This window comes from Mytilus edulis, chromosome 5, assembly GCF_963676685.1.
Source record: "Mytilus edulis chromosome 5, xbMytEdul2.2, whole genome shotgun sequence".
NCBI classification, from domain to species: domain Eukaryota; kingdom Metazoa; phylum Mollusca; class Bivalvia; order Mytilida; family Mytilidae; genus Mytilus; species Mytilus edulis.
In genome coordinates this window covers 70,013,474-70,037,357 of record NC_092348.1, presented here as the reverse complement: position 1 = coordinate 70,037,357, position 23,884 = coordinate 70,013,474, and the positions used below count along the sequence as shown (strand labels likewise).

General features: G+C 31.3%; 1 long non-coding RNA gene across 1 annotated transcript in view; it reads right to left on the bottom strand.

Annotated features, from left to right (window-relative positions):
• Window positions 1-229: 229 nt before the first annotated feature.
• Window positions 230-23,884, bottom strand: part of LOC139524358 (uncharacterized) — a 37,884-nt gene continuing 14,229 nt past the window's right edge. Inside the window, exons 2-3 of the long non-coding RNA XR_011664777.1 lie at window positions 3,257-3,378; window positions 230-1,485 (exon numbers count right to left, since the gene is read on the bottom strand). This is a non-coding gene — a long non-coding RNA (uncharacterized lncRNA). The remainder of the gene's footprint in view (window positions 1,486-3,256; window positions 3,379-23,884) is intronic.

Genomic DNA, 23,884 nt, shown 5'->3' with positions numbered 1-23,884 from the left:
GTCAACAAGTTAACTCTAAGTTAACTTTTGTCAAGGTTAGGACCGCACCCATCTGTAAACAACAATAACAAACGCCATAAAAAAAACACAATGCTCTGAAAATTCCAAAATGAACAAGAAATCAGCTTGTGTTTGATTATGACTACAAATAACCTTCGCTTAAGGATTATGTACCCTTGTGTTGATTCTATGCTAAACATGTGAAAACAGACTCTATTTTAAAAGAGTAAAATCCATTTTATTCCTTTTTATAATCTTTTTCAATGTTTACTATAAATGAATGCAGATTTCATAAAGAAATACACAAATTTTACAATATTCCATGTTTTTATTCTTATATTTGATAAAACTTACATTAAATGTTCGGGAAATTTCCTAAAATATATGAAAGTAATGAAATATTTGTGGTAAAAAAATGTATATGACAACTATTTATTCGGGAAATGTCCCGAACTCATTTTCAACATTAAATTTTAGGACATATATGTTGGCAAAGCGTTTAAAAAAAAAATCTGAAACACATTTCGGGAAATATCCCGACAAAAATAAACTAAGTACAAAATGTATAACACAGATGTCTGCAAATATTTTCGGGATGTATCCCGAGGATTCAATGTATATGCTAGATCTCATGACTAATAATTTCTTTTCACATTTCGGGAAAAATCCCGAAAATATAAATCTAATATCAGGCACACACTTTATTTATTTTGGTGCATAGATTTGTTTTTCCCATTTCGGGAAAAATCCCGAAATAAAATCTACAAGCCAAAACTTAGAATTTTGATTTCTTAAACATATTGGGAAATATCCTGAAAAAACAAAATCTTTTAAGATTTTTATACAACACAGAATTTTGATACAAAAGATTTTTTTATGTAAATTTGTTTCTAATATTTGTTAAAATATTATGATTCATAGAAAATATGTCTCACTTACAAAAAAAAGGATTTTAATTATATAACCATACTTTTCATTACAGTTCAGAAAAAAAGTATTTTCTAAGAAATATAAAGGTTGCTCTCTATTGCACCACATTTGCAACATATTTGCTATATTTGACAAAGTGCATATAATAGGTTAGTCTGATTAGAATAACTTGTTTTAAAAATTACTTCTGAATTAAAAAGACTAAGATTGATGATAAGTATGGTATATAATAATGCATGTATATATGCAATTACTACAGTCAATGACAGTCTAGTTAACTAATATGCTCACATATAGAACTACAATCACAACAATGTTACTAAATAGTGGTTGCACTTAAGGAGCTAAAAGGCATCAGCAAGATTTACAGGATGTATACCTATACAAATAAGATGATATTGCATTATTACATTTATAACAAAATAACAGTTTGAAAGATATCAGGAAGTCTTTAGTCCTTCAAACTATGTTTGTCACTCTTTTTCTCTCGCTTATCTTCAAATCTGTGTCTTTTTAGACTCACGCCAATTTGTCCTCCAAAGATTTCTATGCATCCTACAAAGAAAAGTCAATTCAAGTTCAATATTTTAAAGTCCTTCAGGCATATTACTCATGATTTTTTTTTACAGCATATTTTGTTCTGTCTTATAATCATGATAATAGATGAATTTGTTATCACATGTCTTTCATGGCTTACTGTATGTCATTTGTTTTGTTCAACAATTGAAGACTTACCACTCTAATGATATTTAAATTTTGTTTCTTATTATGGCGGTTGTTTCCTAAGCAATCATACTGAATCTTTTTTTTCTAATCTGGTGTTTTAATTTTTTGATATATATATATATATATATGTGTGTGTTTACTTTATCGATTCTTGATGTTTTTACCTACAAACAAATGGGCATTTATTGGCTCCAACACCAAAAAAATCAAAATAATAACAAAAAATTAAATAGGGAATGTATCAAAGGATCACAGATGATGCCCCTGCTTGTATATCATATAAAGTTATAAAAGGACATAACTGAAGAACGATAAAAGTGACTCCACCAAAAACACTTAATCTGATTTAGTGGTAATAGGTATTGTGTACAAATTCCATAAAATGTGGTTTATGCAAACTTAGAGAAGGGAAACAAAAATTCAGTAATTTTTCCATTTTCAAAGGCGCATAACTCTAGAAAATTTAGTGACAATCTTTAAAGTCAAACTTGATCTGTATTTTGTGGTGAATAGTATTGTGTACAATATCATAGCATTTGGTTGAGGCAAGCTAAAGTTAGTGAATTGAAATGAAAATTCCAGCAATCATTCAATTTGTGAAGGGGCATAATTCTAGAACAGTTTAAGTGACACCCTTAAAATTCAAACTTGATCTGTACATGTGTATTATGTGATAACAAGCATTGTATATAAGTTTCATTGCATTTAGTTGAGGCAGACTAAAGTTAGAGAACAGAAACTATAAATTCATTTGTTAAGGGACATAACTGCAGAACAGTTAAGTGACGCCACCCCCTTAATTCATACTTGATCTGTATTTTGTGGTAATAAGCATTGCTGTGTATTAGTTTCACAGCATTTGGTTTAGAGGCAAACTAAAGTGAGAACATTGAAATAAAGCTTCAGCATTTTTGTTTGTTTGTAAAGGGGCATAACTCTAGAACGGTTACAGTACATGACACCACCAAAATTCAAACTTGATCTGTGTTTTTTGGTATAAGCATTATGTATCAGTATCATAACATTTGGTTGAGGAAAACTGAAGTTTGAGAACAGTAACCAACTTTCGGAGGTTTGGAAGGATGTACAGTCATACAGAAGGTTAAGAGTAAAACTACTGCGGGGCATTAAAAGGTCGTCCTTAGCATGTCCCTTAATTGCACAAATGTAGTTATTTGTGAACATGGATGCTAATAAACAATTGGCCAGCTAATTTGTGATTGCAATACGTATATAAATATAAAATGCAACATTCAAATGTCATATAAAAAAGAAGATGTGGTATAATTGCCAATGAGACAACTCTCCACAAGAACCAAAATGACACAGAAATTAACAACTACCAAGCCTGCTTTACTTATGATTGAAAGTTTGATGCTTTTTTCAATAATAATACATAAACTAGATCCATAAAAGATCCATGAAAATGACCGCATGGTCAGTTTAACCTGTCAGGCAAATACAGCTTACAATAATTTCATACACCAATATAGTGGCCTTATTGCTACATAAGTGTCTACGAGACAGAGTAATTTATTTGTGAAACAGCACATTTTGTTAGAATAACATATTTTGAACACTTACAAACTTTAAAACTTACCTTTCACATCTTCCCATTATAATTTAGATTAAAAAAGACCTTGAACTTCAAAGAGAACTGAATTAGAGACCTTTCTCTTCCTGTTTGTCTAGGCTAACTGCATGTTCTATGGATATGTCAATCTGAAAAAAGAACAGAATGTCATTAAACTTCATCATTCATGCTGAAAATGTTTACTGTGGAATCATTATATCATGGGATACCAATTTTCTTGGTTTTCATTGAAACAGATGAACCATAATTGTAAATAATTACAAATGTGCCATCAGGTTGTATACAGACTTTGACAAAACCATAAAACAAATATCCGTGAAATATACAAAATCTCTTCAATCTACGAAAATTGATATCCTCGAAAACAAATGAATCCACAGCAGTCAGGGGACTTACTCAAATAAGTGATTTTTAAATCACTTATTTGAGTAGCAAATGAGGTTTTGTCACAAATTGGGATTTTGTAGTTTTTTCAAAATTTTAAACACATATGTTTAAATAATATGTCTTTTAATTAGTAAAAAAAAAAAATAATAACTTTTTGCTTCTTTTAAGTAGCAAGGTTTATGCCTTTCAGATGCTATCATTTAGCTGAAAATTCTATTTTAATTGAAAAAATGCTATAATAATGGCTTAACATAATGAACTGATACTTTCTTAAAAAGATTTTTCCCAGCAGTGGGAGTATTTTTCCTGTGAAGTTCAAGGTTTCATCTTTCAGCTTATGTAATAAAATTCTACTGTTAGTTCAGGGGGTGTTGAAATTAGTGGTGGTTATTAAAAGAATGATACTTAAAGAAGTGATTTTTGGGAAGGAAATTGAGGTCTGATACTTAAACAAGTGATTTTTATGTCATTATCCTAGATTCAGTACAAGGTCATCACCTGAAATGACCTGGTCATCCTAGACAACACATATGTTGGTCCTGATAAGTTTAGAAACATAATTACTCCCTGGATCATTAGTATTCTATATTTAAAGCTACAATAAAATTTAATCACTTCTTTTAGTGATTAATTTGTACTACTTAAATAGGTGATTATTAAAGAAAGACAACTCTAACTTCCAACCTTTATGGAAATAATGTTACTTGAATCAGTGATTTAGAAAATCACTTATTTAAGTAAGTCCCCTGACTGCACAGTATCATCCTTAGTAATTTTTTTTACACATGAACTGCTTGAAGGCACATCATTAAAATTGTGATTTGAACTAGTTAATGGATATAGATATTAGATTAATTTCTATGAAATTCTGTCTATGAAATTAGGATAGAGTTATGATTTTCACCTAAATAGGTGGATCTTGGATCAATTTCTATGAATTTATGTCTAGAAAAAGAACACAGTTGAAAATAGATATATAATATATAATTCATTACGAGTAATCAATCAAATTCTTAAGCAGAAAACTTCAAACAGTATTCAGCAAATACTGGAATCGTATATCAAAATAGATTCTACAAATGTTAGTAAAAATTTACAAATTTTATGAAAATTATTATAAAAATTGACTTTAGAAGACAATAACTCTTTAAGGGGTCAATTGATCATTTTGGTCATGTTGACTTATTTTAAGGTCTTACTTTGCTGTACACTATTGCTGTTTACAGTTTATCTCTATCTATAATAATATTCAAAATAATAACAAAAAGCGGAACTATTTCCTTAAAATTACCAATTTAGGGACAGCAAACCTAACAACCGGTTGTCCGATCAATCTGAAAATTTCAGGGCAGATAGATTTTCACCTGATAAACAATTTCCCCCCCCCCCCCCCCACCCCTCCCTTGTCAGATTTGCTCTAAATGCTTTGGGTTTTGAGTTATAAGCCAAAAACTGCGTTTTACCCCTATGTTCTATTTTTAGTCGTGGTGGCCATCTTGGTTAGATGGGTGGGTCTTTCAGACACATTTTTTAAAACTAGATACCCCAAAGATGATTGTGGCCAAGTTTGGCTTAATTTGGCCCAGTAGTTTCAGAGGAGAAGATTTTTGTAATAGATTACTAAGATTTAGGAAAAATGGTTAAAAATTGACTATAAAGGTCAATTCACAATTTTGGTCACATTAACTTTTTTGTAGATCTTACTTTGTCGAACATTATTGCTGCTTTATTTATTTTGTAACAGTTTATATCTATCTATAATAATAACAAAAAACAAGATACCCTAAGGAACATTTAGTTAAAGTTTGAAGGTATTTGGCCCAGTCGTTTCAGAGGAGAAGATTTTTAAAATAGTTTACGATGTGATGGCGTAACATCACATAGGGCCTTTCGGGCTGCCATGAACTAACCATATGCTCCCCAGGGCGCAGCTTTATATGACCGCAGAGGTCGAACCCTGAACAGTTGGGGCAAGTATGGACACAACATTTAAGCTTGATACAGCTCTGAATTTGGATTGTGATTAAATAGTTGACACAACATACATGTAGGTTTCTGACACAGAATGAATGTGGTCTATAAGAACTTAAACTTAAAAACTTAAAAATTTTAAATTGGACATTTACCTATTATGGTCCAATATCATGAATATCAAAAATCTAAATACATGGTTAGATTCAGCATATCATAGAACCCCAAGAATTCAATTTTTGATGAAATCAAATAATGCGGTCTGATGTCTCATGACGTCACAGACTAGAGTTTGGCGTGAGTTCTGCACTTACATACTGACTGAGAAAAGAAAACACTGAACATCACCTTCTTCGGGTCAATATTTTTATTAATACTACGTTTATAACCACCATAATTATGTCTCGTTTATCTAGATGACGTTATTATATTTGGAAAAACTTTAACCCATATTATACTTAAAGAACCTTTAGACCTCAATGTGGACCAATTTGATAACTGGGCTCAAATATCAAAAATCTAAATACATGGTTAGATTCAGCATATTGAAGAACCCCATATATTCAATTTTTGTTGAAATCAAACAAAGTTTAATTTTGGAACCATTAATTTGGACCTTAATGAAGACCAATTTGAAAACCGGACAATACTGTGCAATTAAATATTTCTTGCTATTGCGCAAAACTGTGCGATTGAAAATTTCTTGCTATTGCGCAATATTGTGCAATTAGATATTTCTTCCTATTGCACAATACTGTGCAATTGAAGATTATTTTCTTGCTATTGCTGAATACTGTGCAATTGAAAATTTCTTGCTATTGCACAATACTTAATATAATAATTTTGGACCCCGATTTGGACCAACTTAAAAACTGGGCCCATAATAAAAAATCTAAGTACATGTTTAGGTTCAGCAGACCAAAGAACCCCAAGAATTCAATTTTTGTTAAAATCAAGCAAAGTTTAATTTTGGACCCTTTGGGCCTTAATGTAGACCAATTTGAAAACAGGACCAAAAATTAAGAATCTGAATACACGGTTAGATTTGGTATATCAAAAAAAAACAATAATTTATTTTTTGATGTTAACAAAGTTTAATTTTGGCCCCTTTTGGCCCCTAATTCGTTGGGACCAAGACTCCCAAAATCAATCCAAACCTTCCTTTTGTGGTCATTAACCTTGTGTTAAAATTTCATGGACTTCTATTAACTTATACTGAAGTTATTGTGCAAAAACCAAGAAAAATGCTTATTTGGGACCTGTTTTTGGCCCCTTATTTCTAAACTGTTGGGACCTAAACTCCCAAAATCAATCCTAATTTTACTTTTGTGATCATAGACCTTATGTTAAAATTTCATAGATTTCTGTTTACTTGTACTAAAGTTATTGTGCGAAAACCAAGAAAAATGCTTATTTGGGCCTTTTAGGCCCCTATAATTCCTAAACTGTCAATTGGAACCAAAACACCCAAAAGCAATCCCAACCTTCCTTTTATGGTCATAAACCTTGTGTTTAAATTCATTGATTGCTATTTACTTTTACTAAAGTTAGAGTGCGAACACCAAATGTCTTCCCATGACTATCCCGTTGGCGGGATACCAATATACAACCAAAAAATGTTTGCGGTCATATAAAAATTACAAAACATATACTAGATACCCTAAGGATCATTTAGCCTAAGTTTGGTTAAAATTAATTAATTCAGTAGTTTTAAAAGAGAAGATCTATGAAAAAGTGTACACCAGACAATGGATGTTCCAAGGGATATGGCAAAAGCTCACATGGCCTTTAAGGTCAGCTGAGCTAAATAGAAAACTTTTGACAAACAGAAAAAAAATCATAAGTCAGGGGCATTATTTAAACAAGTCACATTTGAAATTACCTAATCCTATATAAGATATGTTGAAAACAAGGCTATTTTAAATCTTATATAGGTAACTTTTCTAAATATCATTTTTATAGGTGTCCATGAATAATGCAGATTTTACTAGCTTTAACAAGTTTTCACAGTCATCTGGTTATTTTCCCCATGAAATGTAACACTAATCAACTTACTGATGCACTTATCCCTTATCTTTCATAGGATGCTTCTGGGTTAAAGATTGGTCTCTAGGGACTATAAAATTATCATTTTCCTCCTAAATCTTGAAGATAGACTGATATAAATAGAAACATACTTGTGAACTAATTAAGATTTCAAGTTATTTATAACTGCTAACCCAAATCAACTACATGTGTTCCTTCAATAAGTTTTATTACTATTTTTTTCAGAAATATATAAAATAACTTATTCAAGTAATACTTTTGTCATGAGTTTTAACTTAAACCTTTATCTCCATACTCTTCTCAAATTTATCTAATACAATCTTTATTTCATGATATAAAATGATAAAAAAAAACTCATTCAAACTACATTTAATCTATGATTCTTGTAGAATTTAAAAGAACTCTATTAAGTAATTTTATCATTTTTAAAAACAAAAATTACTTATATATAAATATATTTTTAAGTAACTCGAAAAAAAAACTACGCGTTGAAGTAACGCACCTGACTGTTTATAATTTTTTGATTTGAGATTTTAAATTTTGTATTTTATATATGAATCATGTCTTTCTCAGTTTTTTTCAGTTTTTCTTTTTTTATTGGAGAGTTACTAGTCTTTTGCAGACAAACTCCTGTCTGACCTAATCACAATTATCAGAGTATTTGTCATTTATGTGTTTATATGGCTTGATTTATTTAAGGTCTAGATAGGGGTTCTGTATACATGTATCTTTATTTTTTAAATTATTTTTTAAAATCTCTATTTTTTATATTTCATTTCAGCACCCTAGCTGTTATTCTGTAATAATTTAATTTTGGATGTAACGCGTCTTCTGATTGGCTGACATTATTTTGTTATCAGCCCATAGACATAGTTCAGTCATGTGACTGAGATGTTATCAACGTTTTTTAATGGATTTTTACCGTTTAAAATGGAATTTAGAATTAAATTATAAGAAATGACTGTAATATTTTTTCTGTTTATTCAAAATAATTAACATAAAAGAATTAAGTGGTGCACACTGCAAAATAACCCGCTACACGCTTTATTCAGTGTGCACCAAATTCTTTATGTTATTTCTTCATAGACAGAAAAAATATTACAGTCATTCCTTTAATATTTATTTAGTTTTAGTTTTCCTTCTTTTCCCCTCCCCCCCCCTTTATTCTGTACATTCTGCCTCTCATTCCCTATTTTGTAAACCCAATCTAAACTCTCATCCATGTCAAATATACTTTCAAATGACATACTTGTACAAAATTCTTAAATTTTATATTGTAGGCAATTATCAACTGGTGAAATTCAGAAACTAATTCTTAATACTTTGTATTTAAATCAATAACAATAATGTGTCCATAGTGAACAGATGACCGGCCACTAGCACTATCATTTTTGTATGTTAAGTGGACCATGAAATTGGGGGCAAAAAACTAATTGGATAATAAAATAAGAAAGATCATATCATATAGGGAACAATAATTATTGTCCTAGTTTCAAGTTGATTGGACTTCAACTTCATCAAAAACTTAAACTTGAAGCCGGACTGTGACAGATACTGGAACAGACGCATACTTATGACTCATCAGAAAGCATAATGCCTAAAGGTAGGACATAATATCCTTAGGTGACAGATTATTAAATTTATCACTAATGCTTATATCAATATCAATATTTTTTAATTGATATATATCTATCATAGAATTTCTTAGAATTATAAAACATACTTAATTTCTGTATGTCTGTGGCGGATCAAGAATTTTTTTAAAAAGGACCCGCTCAAAAAATCACTAATGATTTGATCGATCCCTAAATAAATTAATCAAACAAAATTTTATCAAAAGGGGTGCCCGGGCCCATTAGCCCCACCCCCCTTAATCCTCCTCAAAATATAACTTTAAGGAGACCATACACAATACAAAAAAATAAACAATATTGGCATTAAGTATGAAATTATTACTTACAATACATTTTTCAAAATTCTATCCCTGTATGCATGTAATTGTGCACATATACAATACTGTGTATTCTAATCCTTCTCTAATAATTTCACTCTTATTCATATTAATTAATAGATCTATTCCCATTATAGTTAATTAAGTCCATTGAATGAATGACATTGAATGTGGTGAGAGTATAACATTTACTTGTGTTTTTATATTTAAGTACAATACAGACAACATGTACAAGTAAATGTGACCTGTTTTTATCCAAAGATTTTAGGAAGACATTAAATGAATTTCTCTTTTATCTCATTGGTTACTATATGGATTTATATTGATGTCATGACCTCATTACTGGACATCATAAAATGTGAAGAGCAACATAAATTTATGTTGAAAATGACACATAGTTGTGCTACTCTTATATCTCTTCAATTTATTACAATATTGTTTTTGTGGTAATTTTGTGAAGAACCATGCAGTGGAAGAAAACAGTTCAAAGAAGAAAATGGCAAGTTAATTAATTTCAATTTGAAGTTTAGTTACAGTTATATAAAACTAAAAGAAATAACTGGTTCAGGATAGTTTGAAGTGAATATTTTGACATATATATATATACAATACAAAACATGTACATGTATATACAAATATTACTTGAAAACTACGTTCAAACCTATGATTGTTTTGGATAAAAACCGCAATTTTTATATGTGTGCAATGTGAAACAAATTTCGTTGTAGAAGGGTCTAAATACAGCACAAATAACATTTTCCAAAAGACCCAAAAATTGAAAAAGTATATTTTAACAAAACCCATTTAACTAACAGATCGTACAAATATATATCCCATGTTCATACCTTATATATCATGTACTGTATTACAATGTTAAATACAGACTGTGAAGAAAAGGTAACACAGGGACCCGGCCACCGAAAACTTTATTTTTGTGAAGGCCAGGTGGTCAAGTGGTCTAGCGCCTCAGATAAACATGATAAAGTGCAGGGGCCAGTTTCCCGAAGCTGTCTTAGGGCTTAGACATGTCTTAGGATGGTCTTACGACATATCTTAGTCCTAAGTGGGTTTCACAAGGCGGTCCTAAATTAGGACATCTCTTTATATTGGTCATAAAGTTAAGACTACACGAGAGGTGTCTTATGATCATGTGTTAGGATAGTTGTACGTTTATTTATACAACTTTCACTCATTTTTATATCAATTTTGCAAATTTTCTAATATTATTTTATTTCTCTTTTCCTTTTCCTGCTGAGTATACCTAAATATTTATAGGTTGACAGATCAAATATAACGATTTGTCAACATTGAACATTCAATTTATTGATATCAAGAATGCATGATTTTATCCTTTAACTTTTTTATAACCGATACAGTGTTGGGTTAAATTTAGAGGAGTTGTACATATACATGTGCATACCTTCTCTTGATGATTTAAATTATCTTACAATATATATGTGTATGTTTTTTAATAGATCTTTAATAAAAAAAAAATTGTATCGTAAATTTATATTGCTGATCAATGACGTCTGTTTAGTTTCTCTCTATCTTCATGATCTTATTTAGCTCTTGAACACAAGAGTATTTTTTCTGATCATTTTTGCATTTTAAAGTTTCTCTCTATCTATTTTAGTTTTCAAGATAATAGGCAAAATTCAATCGAAAAAAAATGACCTTTATTGCCCCTACTCCTTTGATTCCATATTGTATATGTTCCAGACCGTATGAGTATTTGGACCGTACGCGTACGGTCTGGACCGTATGCGTACTTTTTCAATATACGCATATGGTCGGACCGTACGCGTACGGTCTGACTATATATTAAAAATTTGGTCAAGTTTATTAGATACAAATGAATATAACAGATCAACATAACTTATATCTCAAATTAATATAATAAGTTGAAATAAAAACTTAATATTTTAACTATTTGTAAAAAATCAAGCTCATTTAATCTGTTAATCTCCTGTACTTAGCATGTCAGTAATTCATTAATTACAGCCCAGTATGTTCATTGAAATTGAAGTCATCGGAAGTAAGCATAATGTGGGAGTACAATTTTTTTAGAATATTTAGGAACTTTACAAAAAATGCATATGCATAGGAACATGCATGAACAAAACATGTTAATGTTAAAAATAGATGACGTCCCTTGTGGAAGCAAGTGTCATCTTGGGCAAGAGTAACAAAATAGGATTCACGGATATAAAATTAAACAAATATTTAATTTTAATTGTTCGCTTATTCACTTTATCCATCTAATTGTAATAATAACAATGTGTATAACTAAAAATAAATATTTTGATAAATGTTTGTTAACATTTAACCCATATGATCCCAAAACATGTATGGTCAGCTGGACCGTACGCGTATACTCATACGGTCCGACCGTACGCGTATACTCATACGGCGACCGTCAGCGGAAACCCTGGGTCCGACCGTACGCGCATGGTCGGACCGTACGAGTATACGTATACGGTCCGGACCGTACGCGTACGGTCCAAATACTTGTATGGTCTGGAACATATACATATAATATATTGTATTGTAATGTATTGTATTGTATTCCATGTATTTGGACCAGTAGTTTCAGATTACAAAAATTTACCAAAAAATTATTTAAATAGACTATAACTCCAGTCATGTTGATCTAATTCACAGTAGATCTTACTTTGCTGAACCTTATTGCTGTTAAAAATTTCTCTCTATCCATAATAATATTCAAGGTAATCAATGTTGTTTTAGTAAATCAGCTGATTATGTGCTTACCAGCTGCACATGGTCAATCAATTAAAAGCAATAAATTTCTTCAGTTTAAGTGACCACAAATAATTGCTCCCAATCAAGCATTAAATTTGTCTGACCCTAAAATGTTGTGGAACAGTATCATTATAAATCACAGCTTTATTCTGTTAAGCTCCTGTGCATTCAGCATGTCAGTTAATACATGATATTGAATTATGTTGGCTGAAATTGAAGTTATCAGAATAAACATAATGTTGGAAGAAATTATTTTAGAAGATGTAGGAACTTTTCTACAAAAACATCACAGACACTGCCAGGACAAAAACTATAAAAAAAATCCCTTGAAAACACATAGAGAAAATATAATAAAACGCATCAAAAACTAGTGCAAAGAATAAATAAAGGTAGTTTTGTTACTCAAATATTAAATAGTTGTTTCCAGATTATTAGGGTCGGTGATATGATGATATATTTCACTTTATTCATCTAATTGTCATAATATTAATTTTTGTGTTTATATATTCAATAACAGATTTTGATAAAAAAAAAAAAAATTGAATACAATTATACACCTTTAATAATTTATTGCGTCTGAAGCACTTTTCTGGATTTAACCTTCATCAGGAACGCTCAAAGCCAAACATTTTAAATCCGAAGATGTATAAGTACCGAACAATTAAAGAGCTATATGATGGTCCAGCAGCAGAGGTATCGACCCAGTGATGTAAAAAATTGGAAACAACGTTACCACGTTTAATAATTTATTGCGTCCAAAGCGCTTTTCTGGATAAATGTTTGTCTAAAATTAACCCCTATAGTCCAAATACATACAGGGGCCAGTTAGTCGTTAACTAGACTGTATGAGTACACTCATAAATATTGGTCTGACCGTACACATATATATGGTCTGACCGCACAAATATAGGTGTACTGTCCAAATACTCATATGGTCTGGAACATATATACAATATGAAGTTTAGGATACAGATTGAGGTTTTATTAATAATAAAATTATGCAAATAGACTATAATATATATATAAAAATCAGGATGAAAGGAGTAGGGGCACTAAGGCCTGGTTTTGGGCAAGAAAACAAAATGTTTGATAACTTTCTCAAATTGGCACATACTGTTGAGAAATGCATAGGGTCAAGAAATATCAATGAAAAACATAAAAGATTTGTATGTGATGACATCATAATTACGTCATAATATATATACTGTTTTCACAAAAATGAATTTATGCAGTTTTCTATCTTTAATTCTGTTGTAGAAACATTGTGCACAGCCAAGAAACAACAAAATAATTTAACAGAAACTTAATTATAACTATCAACATAATCTCACTAGTATAAAGTTGTTTCTTGGGTGCGCACATATATGGCTAAGTATTTAATAAAGTGCTGTTTCAATGTGTGTCCCAGAAAAATGCATTTTTTCATATTTTAAATTATTTTGAGTTTTGATGCAGGTAGCCAATCAATTCACTGTATGATGAAGAGATAATATAAACAGTCTCATATGAAAAGTTTATTGTTGAATAAAGTATTTTATAAATGAAGTGTTGATTTCCCTATTTTTTGCATGCTTATTTTGTGACATGGTCGAATGACCAAAATTCAAAATTGTTTCATAAACCTTTTTTTATGAATGGCAACTAGGTAAAATGGATTTTTAGGTCAAACAATAAGTTTGGCAAGGTTTAGGACATTAAAACATGAAAAATCTTCGAAAAAAAAGGATTAAAAACAATTTTAAATGGTCACGTTGTCGGACTAACATTTTCTGTCTTCTTCCTAAGTGAAAGTGAAATATAAGTTATGTAACAAAGAGGGAAATTATATGCACATAATATCTTGAGGCTTGAGCTTATTAATTAAAATGTGATAATTCATCATGAAATTACAGCAGAAAGTTTTATTTTTTTCAGGAATTGTCATTAAAGTTTACTCTTAAAAAATCTGTCCAACCGTAACGGGCGAAAATTTCAATTTTCAATTGCATGTTGCCAACTCAGTTTAAGTTTTTTCAAGGATTTGTATAGTAAGAAGGATTGGAATCTCGTGGGCTTTTGCATAGACTGTAGTATAATAACTTCTGCGGCGCGAGATTTTGTGAGATTACCCGTGATGCATCTGGAAAATGCTAAACTAGCTCTGATTAATGGCTGACATTTGCATCACCTAAACAAATAGACATCGATATGTAAGTATCTACAATCTATATTTATCAAATATTATGCTTGAAATAAGAAGTTTAAAATGGTTCTGGTGTTATGAATAACTTTTACGATCGCAGTAAGAATACACGGCTCCATAGAATGAATTTGCATATTGACCGAAGTGACCTCACCCTATCACGCCTATTGGGCGGTCCTAACATCATTTTCTATTTTTATACTCCTTCCTCAAAAAACGGAGATGAGTGAAAATATTTATATTTTCTGATAGATACATGTATATGATTTCTTCGTGTATTGAATAAATTTCGTAGTGATTGATGCATTAGTTTTCCTATTTTTTTTACGTTTCTTTGAGTTGATTACAACAAAAATGGCGTTCTTGAGCGAAAATGGGGGTGGCTTGGGAAAAATGAATAAAGTTCTTCAATTGGCCTAGATTAATGTTCAAACATGTTTACAAACGTTAAACATTAGTGATAACATGTATTGAAGAAATCTCAAACCGCTAAATAAGGGAATTGTGATACTTTTGTGTCTTTAAAAATCAATGTGGTTCTCAGATGAATCGCAATTTACCAGGCCTAAATTAGGAGGGGATCCAGTTGTCATAATAATCTGATACTTCCTTCCTGTTTAACTGTTAATATACTGAAGTGAAATCGTTAAACCATGTGTTTTGAAATAGTTTTACATCAATTGTAACTAGTCATGTTCCATAGATAACTCTATAGATTTGTCTTTGCCGATGTGGAAATGCATGGACGGTAATCTTTTCAAATGTTCAGCCCAATGTTAATTAACCAGCATCATGATATTGTGAAAGTACATTGTGTACAACTGTACAAATGAATGTACATTTTTACTGACATCAAAATAATACACCAACACAGCTCATCTACTTTAATGCCTTTAATGATGTATAGGTAGTGCTGTTTTTGTCTTCATTATAAATCACTGCCCCCCCCCTTTATTATGCATGTTATTATTATTGACCCCCTTCTCTATCTGGCATTTTCCTAGGCTAAATAATGATTTCCTGCAACAACTTCAAATCAAACAATGAGAGATGTTTTCCTGCAACGGTGTCAAATCAAAATAGCCTTGCAAGATTTTTTCCTGCAACGGCGTCAAAGCAAATAATTAAAATAGCAAAACGTCATAAATTTTTTAAACCTGTGCATTACAAATGAACCTGAGCTTTTGTAGACCGAACTGCTCTAAACTATACTTCAGTCCAGTTAGAGTTATATATATATAATATATAAAGGATATTCTGTTATCCAAAATATCTAACATTTATTCCTTTTACAAATGTATTGTTATTTTTGATTTTTTGTTTGTTTGCGACATCTTTTGATCCTACAATATTGCAAAATATTTTAGTTTAAAACAATAGAAACATTGCTACAAATACAAATTATTCCTGAATTTGCATAAACCCATAGAAATCTAACATAAATTTTGCAAATATAATTGTTCGAGCAGAGATCTTGAGGTACATGTAGTATTGCTATTGTTAAGGACATATTTGATATTGGAATTGTTTAAGCTATATGATATTGTATTATTATTGCCGCATGTAACTATATTACACCTTTTTTTCAGTATTTTCCAAAATGCTCAATTTGGTGAATGTTAAGAAGAAAAGTCTAGGCACAAGGATTCAAGTCCCCAAAAAAGTCTAAGCAGTTGTGTGCAAACAGCAGTTGGCCATTCATGCACTAAACATGTGGACTAACATATATACATGATATATTTGGCATGCCTTCAAATAGAAATAGAAATACTAGTGTACAACTGAATGCCACTTTTGACCAGAACGTTCCTCTGAATATCATTTATGGAGGATATACCAACAATGTTTCATTGGATTATTAACATTTAATCTCTTCTACCTAAACTTGAAAGCTATGCTTTGTGTGTAGGGAACTTTGATAGTGACTTGATAGATGATCATGTGATACCTGGGTTAAATTGGATTATTTCTATATTTTAATATAAAGATAAATCATTGAACATCTTCTTTTAAATTCCATTACATGCCAGATTCATTTAATACTTCAAATCTGCTTGGTGTTGAGTGTATATTGACGATGTACATGTATGTGTAGTAAAATAAGCAAGAAGACATGGGATATGGTTGAAATGAGACAACTATCCATTCAATATCAAATGAAGATTTTAAAACTAGTAGTCTACATGTACAATGATTGAATCAATGAATGTATGTCAATCACCATCAACAAACCCATGCAGCATAGCAGTTCGATAAATATTATCACATGAAACCCTCAGCCCATACATAATTATACATGCACAAAAAATTGTTTTTATACCAAATTTGCAGTTAATAAGACATAAGAGTTAAGAGATGCGGGATGTGGTATGATTGCCAATGGAATGAGACCGCTCAGTTCACCAAAGAAACAAATGATGTTGATGTAAGCAATTATTCAATCTATTGTTATATCTTGATAGACAAAAATTGTTTTACATGTATTATACAGTATATTGGTAATTGTGAGCTATAAAATCAATACATGTACAAGGCAAAATTGTACAAAAAGTATCTTCTGTTAGACAATAACCATTTTATAGCTATCATGTACATGTTAACAAAGACATTTATTGTAAAAATAGTTTTTATACCAAATTTGAAGTTAAGACCTAAGAGTAAAGAGATGTGGTATGATTATCAATCGAATGATGTTGAAGTACCGGTAAGCAATTATTCAATCTTTCCTTGATAGACAAAAGTCAGTGTTGTACATGCATATTAGTAATTGTGCGCTATAAAGTCAATACAAGGCAAAATTGTACAAAAAGTATCTTCTGTTAGACAAGAAACATTTTAGTTATGTTTACAAAGACATTTATTGATAAATATCTATAGACAGTCACACTACAGTTTAGACCTACCAAGCATGAAAGTTACAAACAGAAAAGTATTACTTTTGTTTTAATACTTGATGTAAACTGCTGTTACGTACCTCATATGAAAGTGTACCAATGTACAATCAGAAAAAGATAGTCTTCTTTGATATATGACAAGTCGCTCTTTTCAAGTTAATTTCTGTATTATACGTGAATAATACATAACCAGGAATATTTCCATGACTGACTACTTGAGAGGCCGTTATACATGTATGACAGAGAGCTGACACTATAAAGTTGCCCTATCAAATTCATGCACTAATTGATGAAAGTGCTCTGATAAGAAACAAAAGTGCATTTAAAGATGTAATGTTATAAGTACAATTAAAAAATTTTGCTTGCATTGATAATTTATAACACACTGGCTAACGTTTCTTTTATGCCTATATATGTTTATGATGATTGAAACCGGCTACAGTAACATGCAGAGGCAGTTTTATAGGGTTGCAGTGGGCTCCCTCTTTAACAGTACTTGTTCCAAACTTATGATAATGACTAGCCACTATGTATATAAAACACAATGCAGTAATTCGTCCTGAAATGTGTTGTCAGTTCTTTTTTGCCACAAAAAAATGTTTTGCACCTGTTTCCCGAGATTGAAAGTTTTTGAAAGAGTTTCCGAAGATGCAAATTCGCATATAACTATAATGACATAATTTACAAGAATAAGATTTTTTTTTAATTTCTTTGACAATTGACTGAAAATAAAAAATTACAGAAGTTAACATACAAACACACTGTCAACTGCCGTCATACACATTGCATTACAATGTCCATCAAATAAAACAGTTAAATATGCTTTTTCGTGAAACTTGAGTGAAAATCAATAATTATTACGTTTAAGAATGAATAAAGTCCTTAACCATTACAACATTGTCTATACGTGACAAAAATAAGAACACAACTCGATGCATGTGTACAAAAAATCACGTTCCGATATCGTAAGTGACGAGTAGTAGTAGTAGTAATAGTGGCGAGTACCAAAGTCTCGCCGCGGAAGAGATTACGATAAACCGCGAGATTCCAATCCTTCTTACTATACAAATCCTTGGTTTTTTTTAATGTTTATGACAACAAATTTTACGACAATCGCGATGCGCATACGTATTGCTGTCAACTGTTCGTTTTTACTCGAGGTCAACGACATCGAAGGGGTGAACGCTCTTTCTGTCCAACCAAGAGATGGAAGTTAACGTTACATCCGAATTAATGTTACGTCCAACATCCAAGACATTCGCTACAATGGTTACCACAAGTCACGGAATCAATTTGCTTCCACTTTGACAATAACTTAACCTTAAATACTACCGTATATATGAGAAATAACGAGATTTTAAACAGTTGACAGTCTAAATTTGACATTATTTTGAAAATTAGGACGTAACTAGAGTCCGATAATGTTCTGTTGGACTAACCTTAGGACAAAATCTTCTAATGTCGGACGTAACAGCTTTTTAAAAGTAAAAAGAAACTTGTTAAAATTGAGAATGGAAATGGGGAATGTGTCAAAGAGACAACAACCCGACCAAATAAAAAACAACAGCAGAGGGTCACCAACAGGTCTTCAATGTAGCGAGAAATTCCCGCACCCGGAGGCGTCCTTCAGCTGGCCCCTAAACAAATATATACTAGTCCAGTGATAATGAACGCCATACTTATTTCCAAATTGTACACACAAGAAACTGAAATTAAAATAATACAAGACTAACAAAGGCCAGAGGCTCCTGACTTGGGACAGGCGCAAAAATGCGGCGGGGTTAAACATGTTTGTGAGATCTCAACCCTCCCCCTATACCTCTAACCAATGTAGTAAAGTAAACGCATAACAATACGCACATTAAAATTCAGTTCAAGAGAAATCCGAGTCTGATGTCAGAAGATGTAACCAAAGAAAATAAACAAAATGACAATAATACATAAATAACAACAGACTACTAGCAGTTAACTGACATGCCAGCTCCAGACTTCAATTAAACTGACTGAAAGATTATGATTTCATCATATGAACATGATCAGAACATCAGGCACAATCCGTCCCGTTAGGGGTTTAGTATCATAACATATATGAGAAGAACATAACCCGTTTCATGCCAACAACTGTTTTTAGAATAAATATGTTTAGTTCCGATGCAAAGACCTTATCAGTGACTCAATATTAACGCCAAAATATGCAATCTTTAATGACTTGACAACAGTATCGTAATTATATCCCTTCTTAATAAGTCTATTCAAAGGTTTTGTAAGTTTCTGAGGTGAATACTGACACGTTTGTGCTTTATAAAGAATATTACCATAAAAATTGGATGTGAAATACCTGAACGTATTAGAAGTCTGCATGTTGAGCTATATTTACGAATGATGTCTTTATACCGATGATAAAATTTAGTAAATGTTTTGACTAGTTTGTGATATCGAAAACCCTGGTGTAATAATTTTTCAGTAATATATAAATTTCTCTCGTTAAAATCTAAAACATTGTTACATACACGAGCGAATCGTACAAGCTGAAATATATAAACACCATAAGATGGTGACAAGGGAACGTCACCATCTAAAAACGGATAATTAACGATAGGAAATGAAAAATCATCCCTTTTATCATAAATTTTAGTATTCAGCTTTCCATTAGTGATATAGATATCAAGATCGAGAAAAGGGCAGTGGTCATTGTTAGTATTAGCTTTATTTAAAGTAAGTTCAACAGGATAAATTTCATTAATATACATACTGAAGTCGTCATTATTGAGAGCCAAAATGTCATCCAAATATCTAAAAGTATTATTAAATTTGTTTATCAGATGTTGTTTCGATGGGTCTTTGCTTATTTTTGTCATAAATTGTAACTCATAACAATACAAAAACAGGTCCGCAATAAGTGGTGCACAGTTAGTCCCCATTGGAATTCCGATAATCTGACGATATACGGAATTTCCAAAGCGAACAAAAATGTTATCTAGTAAAAATTCAAGGGCATATATAGTATCAAAGCATGTCCACGTAAATTTAAAAATAGTTCTCACACCCTTCCTCGTCTCTTCTTAAGAGGTGCCAATTTTTAAATTGCCATTAGGATCAGTAAAATAATGAATTCTGTCCTATCTTTGTCCGACAGGGAATATTTTCTGTCCTATGTTTGTACTACAACAAATGAATTCTGTACGCTGTTCATCCAACAGTTTTTTATGGTTTTGTTTTATCCGTTTATTTAATAATGAACCATTTTACCTCTTGCTGAGGAACACCAGCTGTAGATATTAGTATAAACAGCATAGTTTTGATTCTGTTTTTGACTTTGAATGATGTAAATGGAACAAATTCTCATCCAAAAATGTCCCCGTTTGTCCGACATATTTTAAGATTTTTCAAACTTATAAGTTAGTTTTTGAAAAGTTTAACAAAATGATATACTTTAATTGAAGATCTTATGAACTGTCAGAGAAAAATTCATATATTTATTAACAAAGCCTTCATATTAAAGGAAAATATTCAATTTTCAATGTCCTGTTACGTCCAACATAACCTCTGTCCAACATGCTATTTATGTCTAATTTTATGTTTTCTGACTAAATAACTATCTTTTTACATGTAAAACCCTAAACTAGAATCACTCCCATTTCAGAAAATCATGTTATTATGATTGAAACAGCTACTTTCAAAATCATACATGTTGTCACAGTCACACTAACAACACTATACTGAATACTTAGCCATATATACTTTTTCAATCTAAAATATACTTAAAAAGTTGATGAAAATCAAAGAAAATCACGAAATTTAACAAGATATGTTAACTTGTTTAATGTCCAAAATTGTTTTGTTTTTCTGAATACCTTCTACTTTAGATATTGTACAGTAATTTAAAAATATGTTTAATAACTTTTAAATTTGCAGAAATTTTTGGACCAATAAAGAAGCGCTGGGACAGGAGTTTGGAGAAATAAAATAGGGGATGAGACACTTTGCCAAAAAAAAGGCAGGATGACCTATTAAGATCTACATGTATTTACATGCATGTAAAAAAGGGGAGGATAAACTAATGAACTAGACAGCACTAGTACACATTTTTGTAACCGTCTCCACGGAGACGGGATTAAGAATTGAACGGAGGACAGTATGTGAGGTGAATGCTATCTACTTCTTGATTGGAAGATAATGCCGACCGTAGAAGAACCAGTATAATCCAGTTGTCTTTGTTTACTGAATAAAGTACGTTCATTGGTTTAGAAACTTGAACCTAGTAAATGTCTTCTAAATCCCGTAAGGTATCGGATTTGAACTCTTTATTTTAGTACTTTCTTCATTTCTACAAATCTTGACTTATTTAACACGGTTTCATTATTTCTAGATCAATAAAATATGGTTTAAAAATATAAAATAGCATAACTGTGGCGTAAAAATGATTGGAAGTTCGTCGCTATATTTGTTTTTTATCTGCCGGAAACAGCCGAGTGTGTCCGATATGCTAATTTTCGCGCGCTTTTCATCAATCTTTGTTGACAGCGAACAGAAACACATTTTTACAAAAGACAGAAGAAATTACAAGCCAGAAAAGGTAAAAGTGTTAATCATGCTGCGTTTTACGCTAGGAAATATACACCAATCGTCCAGTGGCTTTAATTGTTATGGTAAAGGATACCAATGCACAATAATTGCTGCAGTTGCAATATTTGCATTTTTATCTGGCAGGTTTTCCCAACCTGAGAGATGGACCCCACAAAATATTGATCAAATTATAATAGTGTTAAATGGAAGCATGTTATATGATAATATTATGCACCGTCAAAACCCCAGATATTTAGCCCATTCTGACATCCCAAATTATCTGGAAATGTGGAACATAATATACGAAACGACTGTTCATGATGACATTTTTTATGGGGTAGTTGGTCATCAAGGAAACTATGAGTCATTGGCAATAGATATCCGAACAGCATTACACGAAGCTTTGCAAGTATCCCACACACTTGTTTTTACTGCATCAGATTACACAATATCTATCTTCTTGCACAACTCAGAAATTTATGTTTTTGATTCCCATCAACGCAATGAATTAGGGCTTGTAAATTCAACAAGGGGTGCAGCTGTTTTATTAAGGTTCTCTACTATTGATGAATGTGTGAGATACCTTGAGGTTATGTATCATAATGCAATGTTTAATCTGTCACCCTTAGTTGTAAACCTGCAAAATACACAAATTCAAGGTGCTTCATATGGTAGTAGCTACAATCATTTTGATAGTACAGGAATTCAAAGTGACACTTTTGGCAGTAGCCACAATGATAATGATAATACACAAGCTCAAGTGGCTTCATATGACAGAATCTCCGATGCAGACCATACTTGTAGTTTAGAGATCAATCAAATTCTGCATGAGTCCCAAAAGGTTTTAAATGATTCTGACACAAGTTGTAGTTTGGAGATCAAGAAAATTAAATCCCAGTTGCACAATGAAATCATTGATTACACACATGAACCAATAAACAATTCTAATGAGCATTCATACTTAAAACCGCAGTTTGCTTATAGCAGTACTGAATACATGTATTGCAATCATTCAAATGTGAAACGCTTTGTTCATATGGACGATCATAACTATCATGTTTCATCACAAAAGGCAGAAAATTTTAATTTTCAGGGAGATGATAATACATGTATGTCTCGGTCAACAAATTTAAATGAAACAATTTATTACACAGCTGAGCCTATAGATGATATTATGCTTTTAGATCCACAATCACAGTTTGAAAATAGCAGTATGTCTTGGTCAACAAATTTAAATGAAACTATTTATTACACAGCTGAGCCTATAAATGATTTTTTGCCTTTAAATCCACAATCACAGTTTAAAAATAGCAGTGTTAACAATGGTGATTCAGAATTAAAATTGCAATCAGATTTTTGTCCCAACATACATGTACCAGACTCTGCATTACAAAATTTTGTTAATCATTTTTGTGACCCAAAACTTCAGTTATGCCAGGACCGTGAGACATGCAGGGATGGTATTTCAAGTAAAGAAAGTGAACATGTAAACTGCTTTTTAAAGCATTTAAATGATCATAATTATTACATCACATCTGAAAAAGCAAAGAAGTTGAAACAAAAAAAAAAATTTCAAGTGTGATAGCTTTGTATTTGTTGATGAAAATTTTGATAGTGAAGAAGTTGCATTGGGTATGTCATTTAATTTGAATAAGAACTTTCTAAGTCAATAAAGGAAATTCCACACTTTACTTGCTGCTCATGTGACCGTTTCTTATTTCAAAATCAAGTGTTTTATTCTAAGAAAAGTTTTGACTTATTACGAATAAGTGAAAGTGACATATTATGCCAGTTTTGTAATAGATATCTAAGTAAATCTCAGATTCCTTACAGAAATATGAATTATAATAATTTACACACAGGAAATATACCGAGAG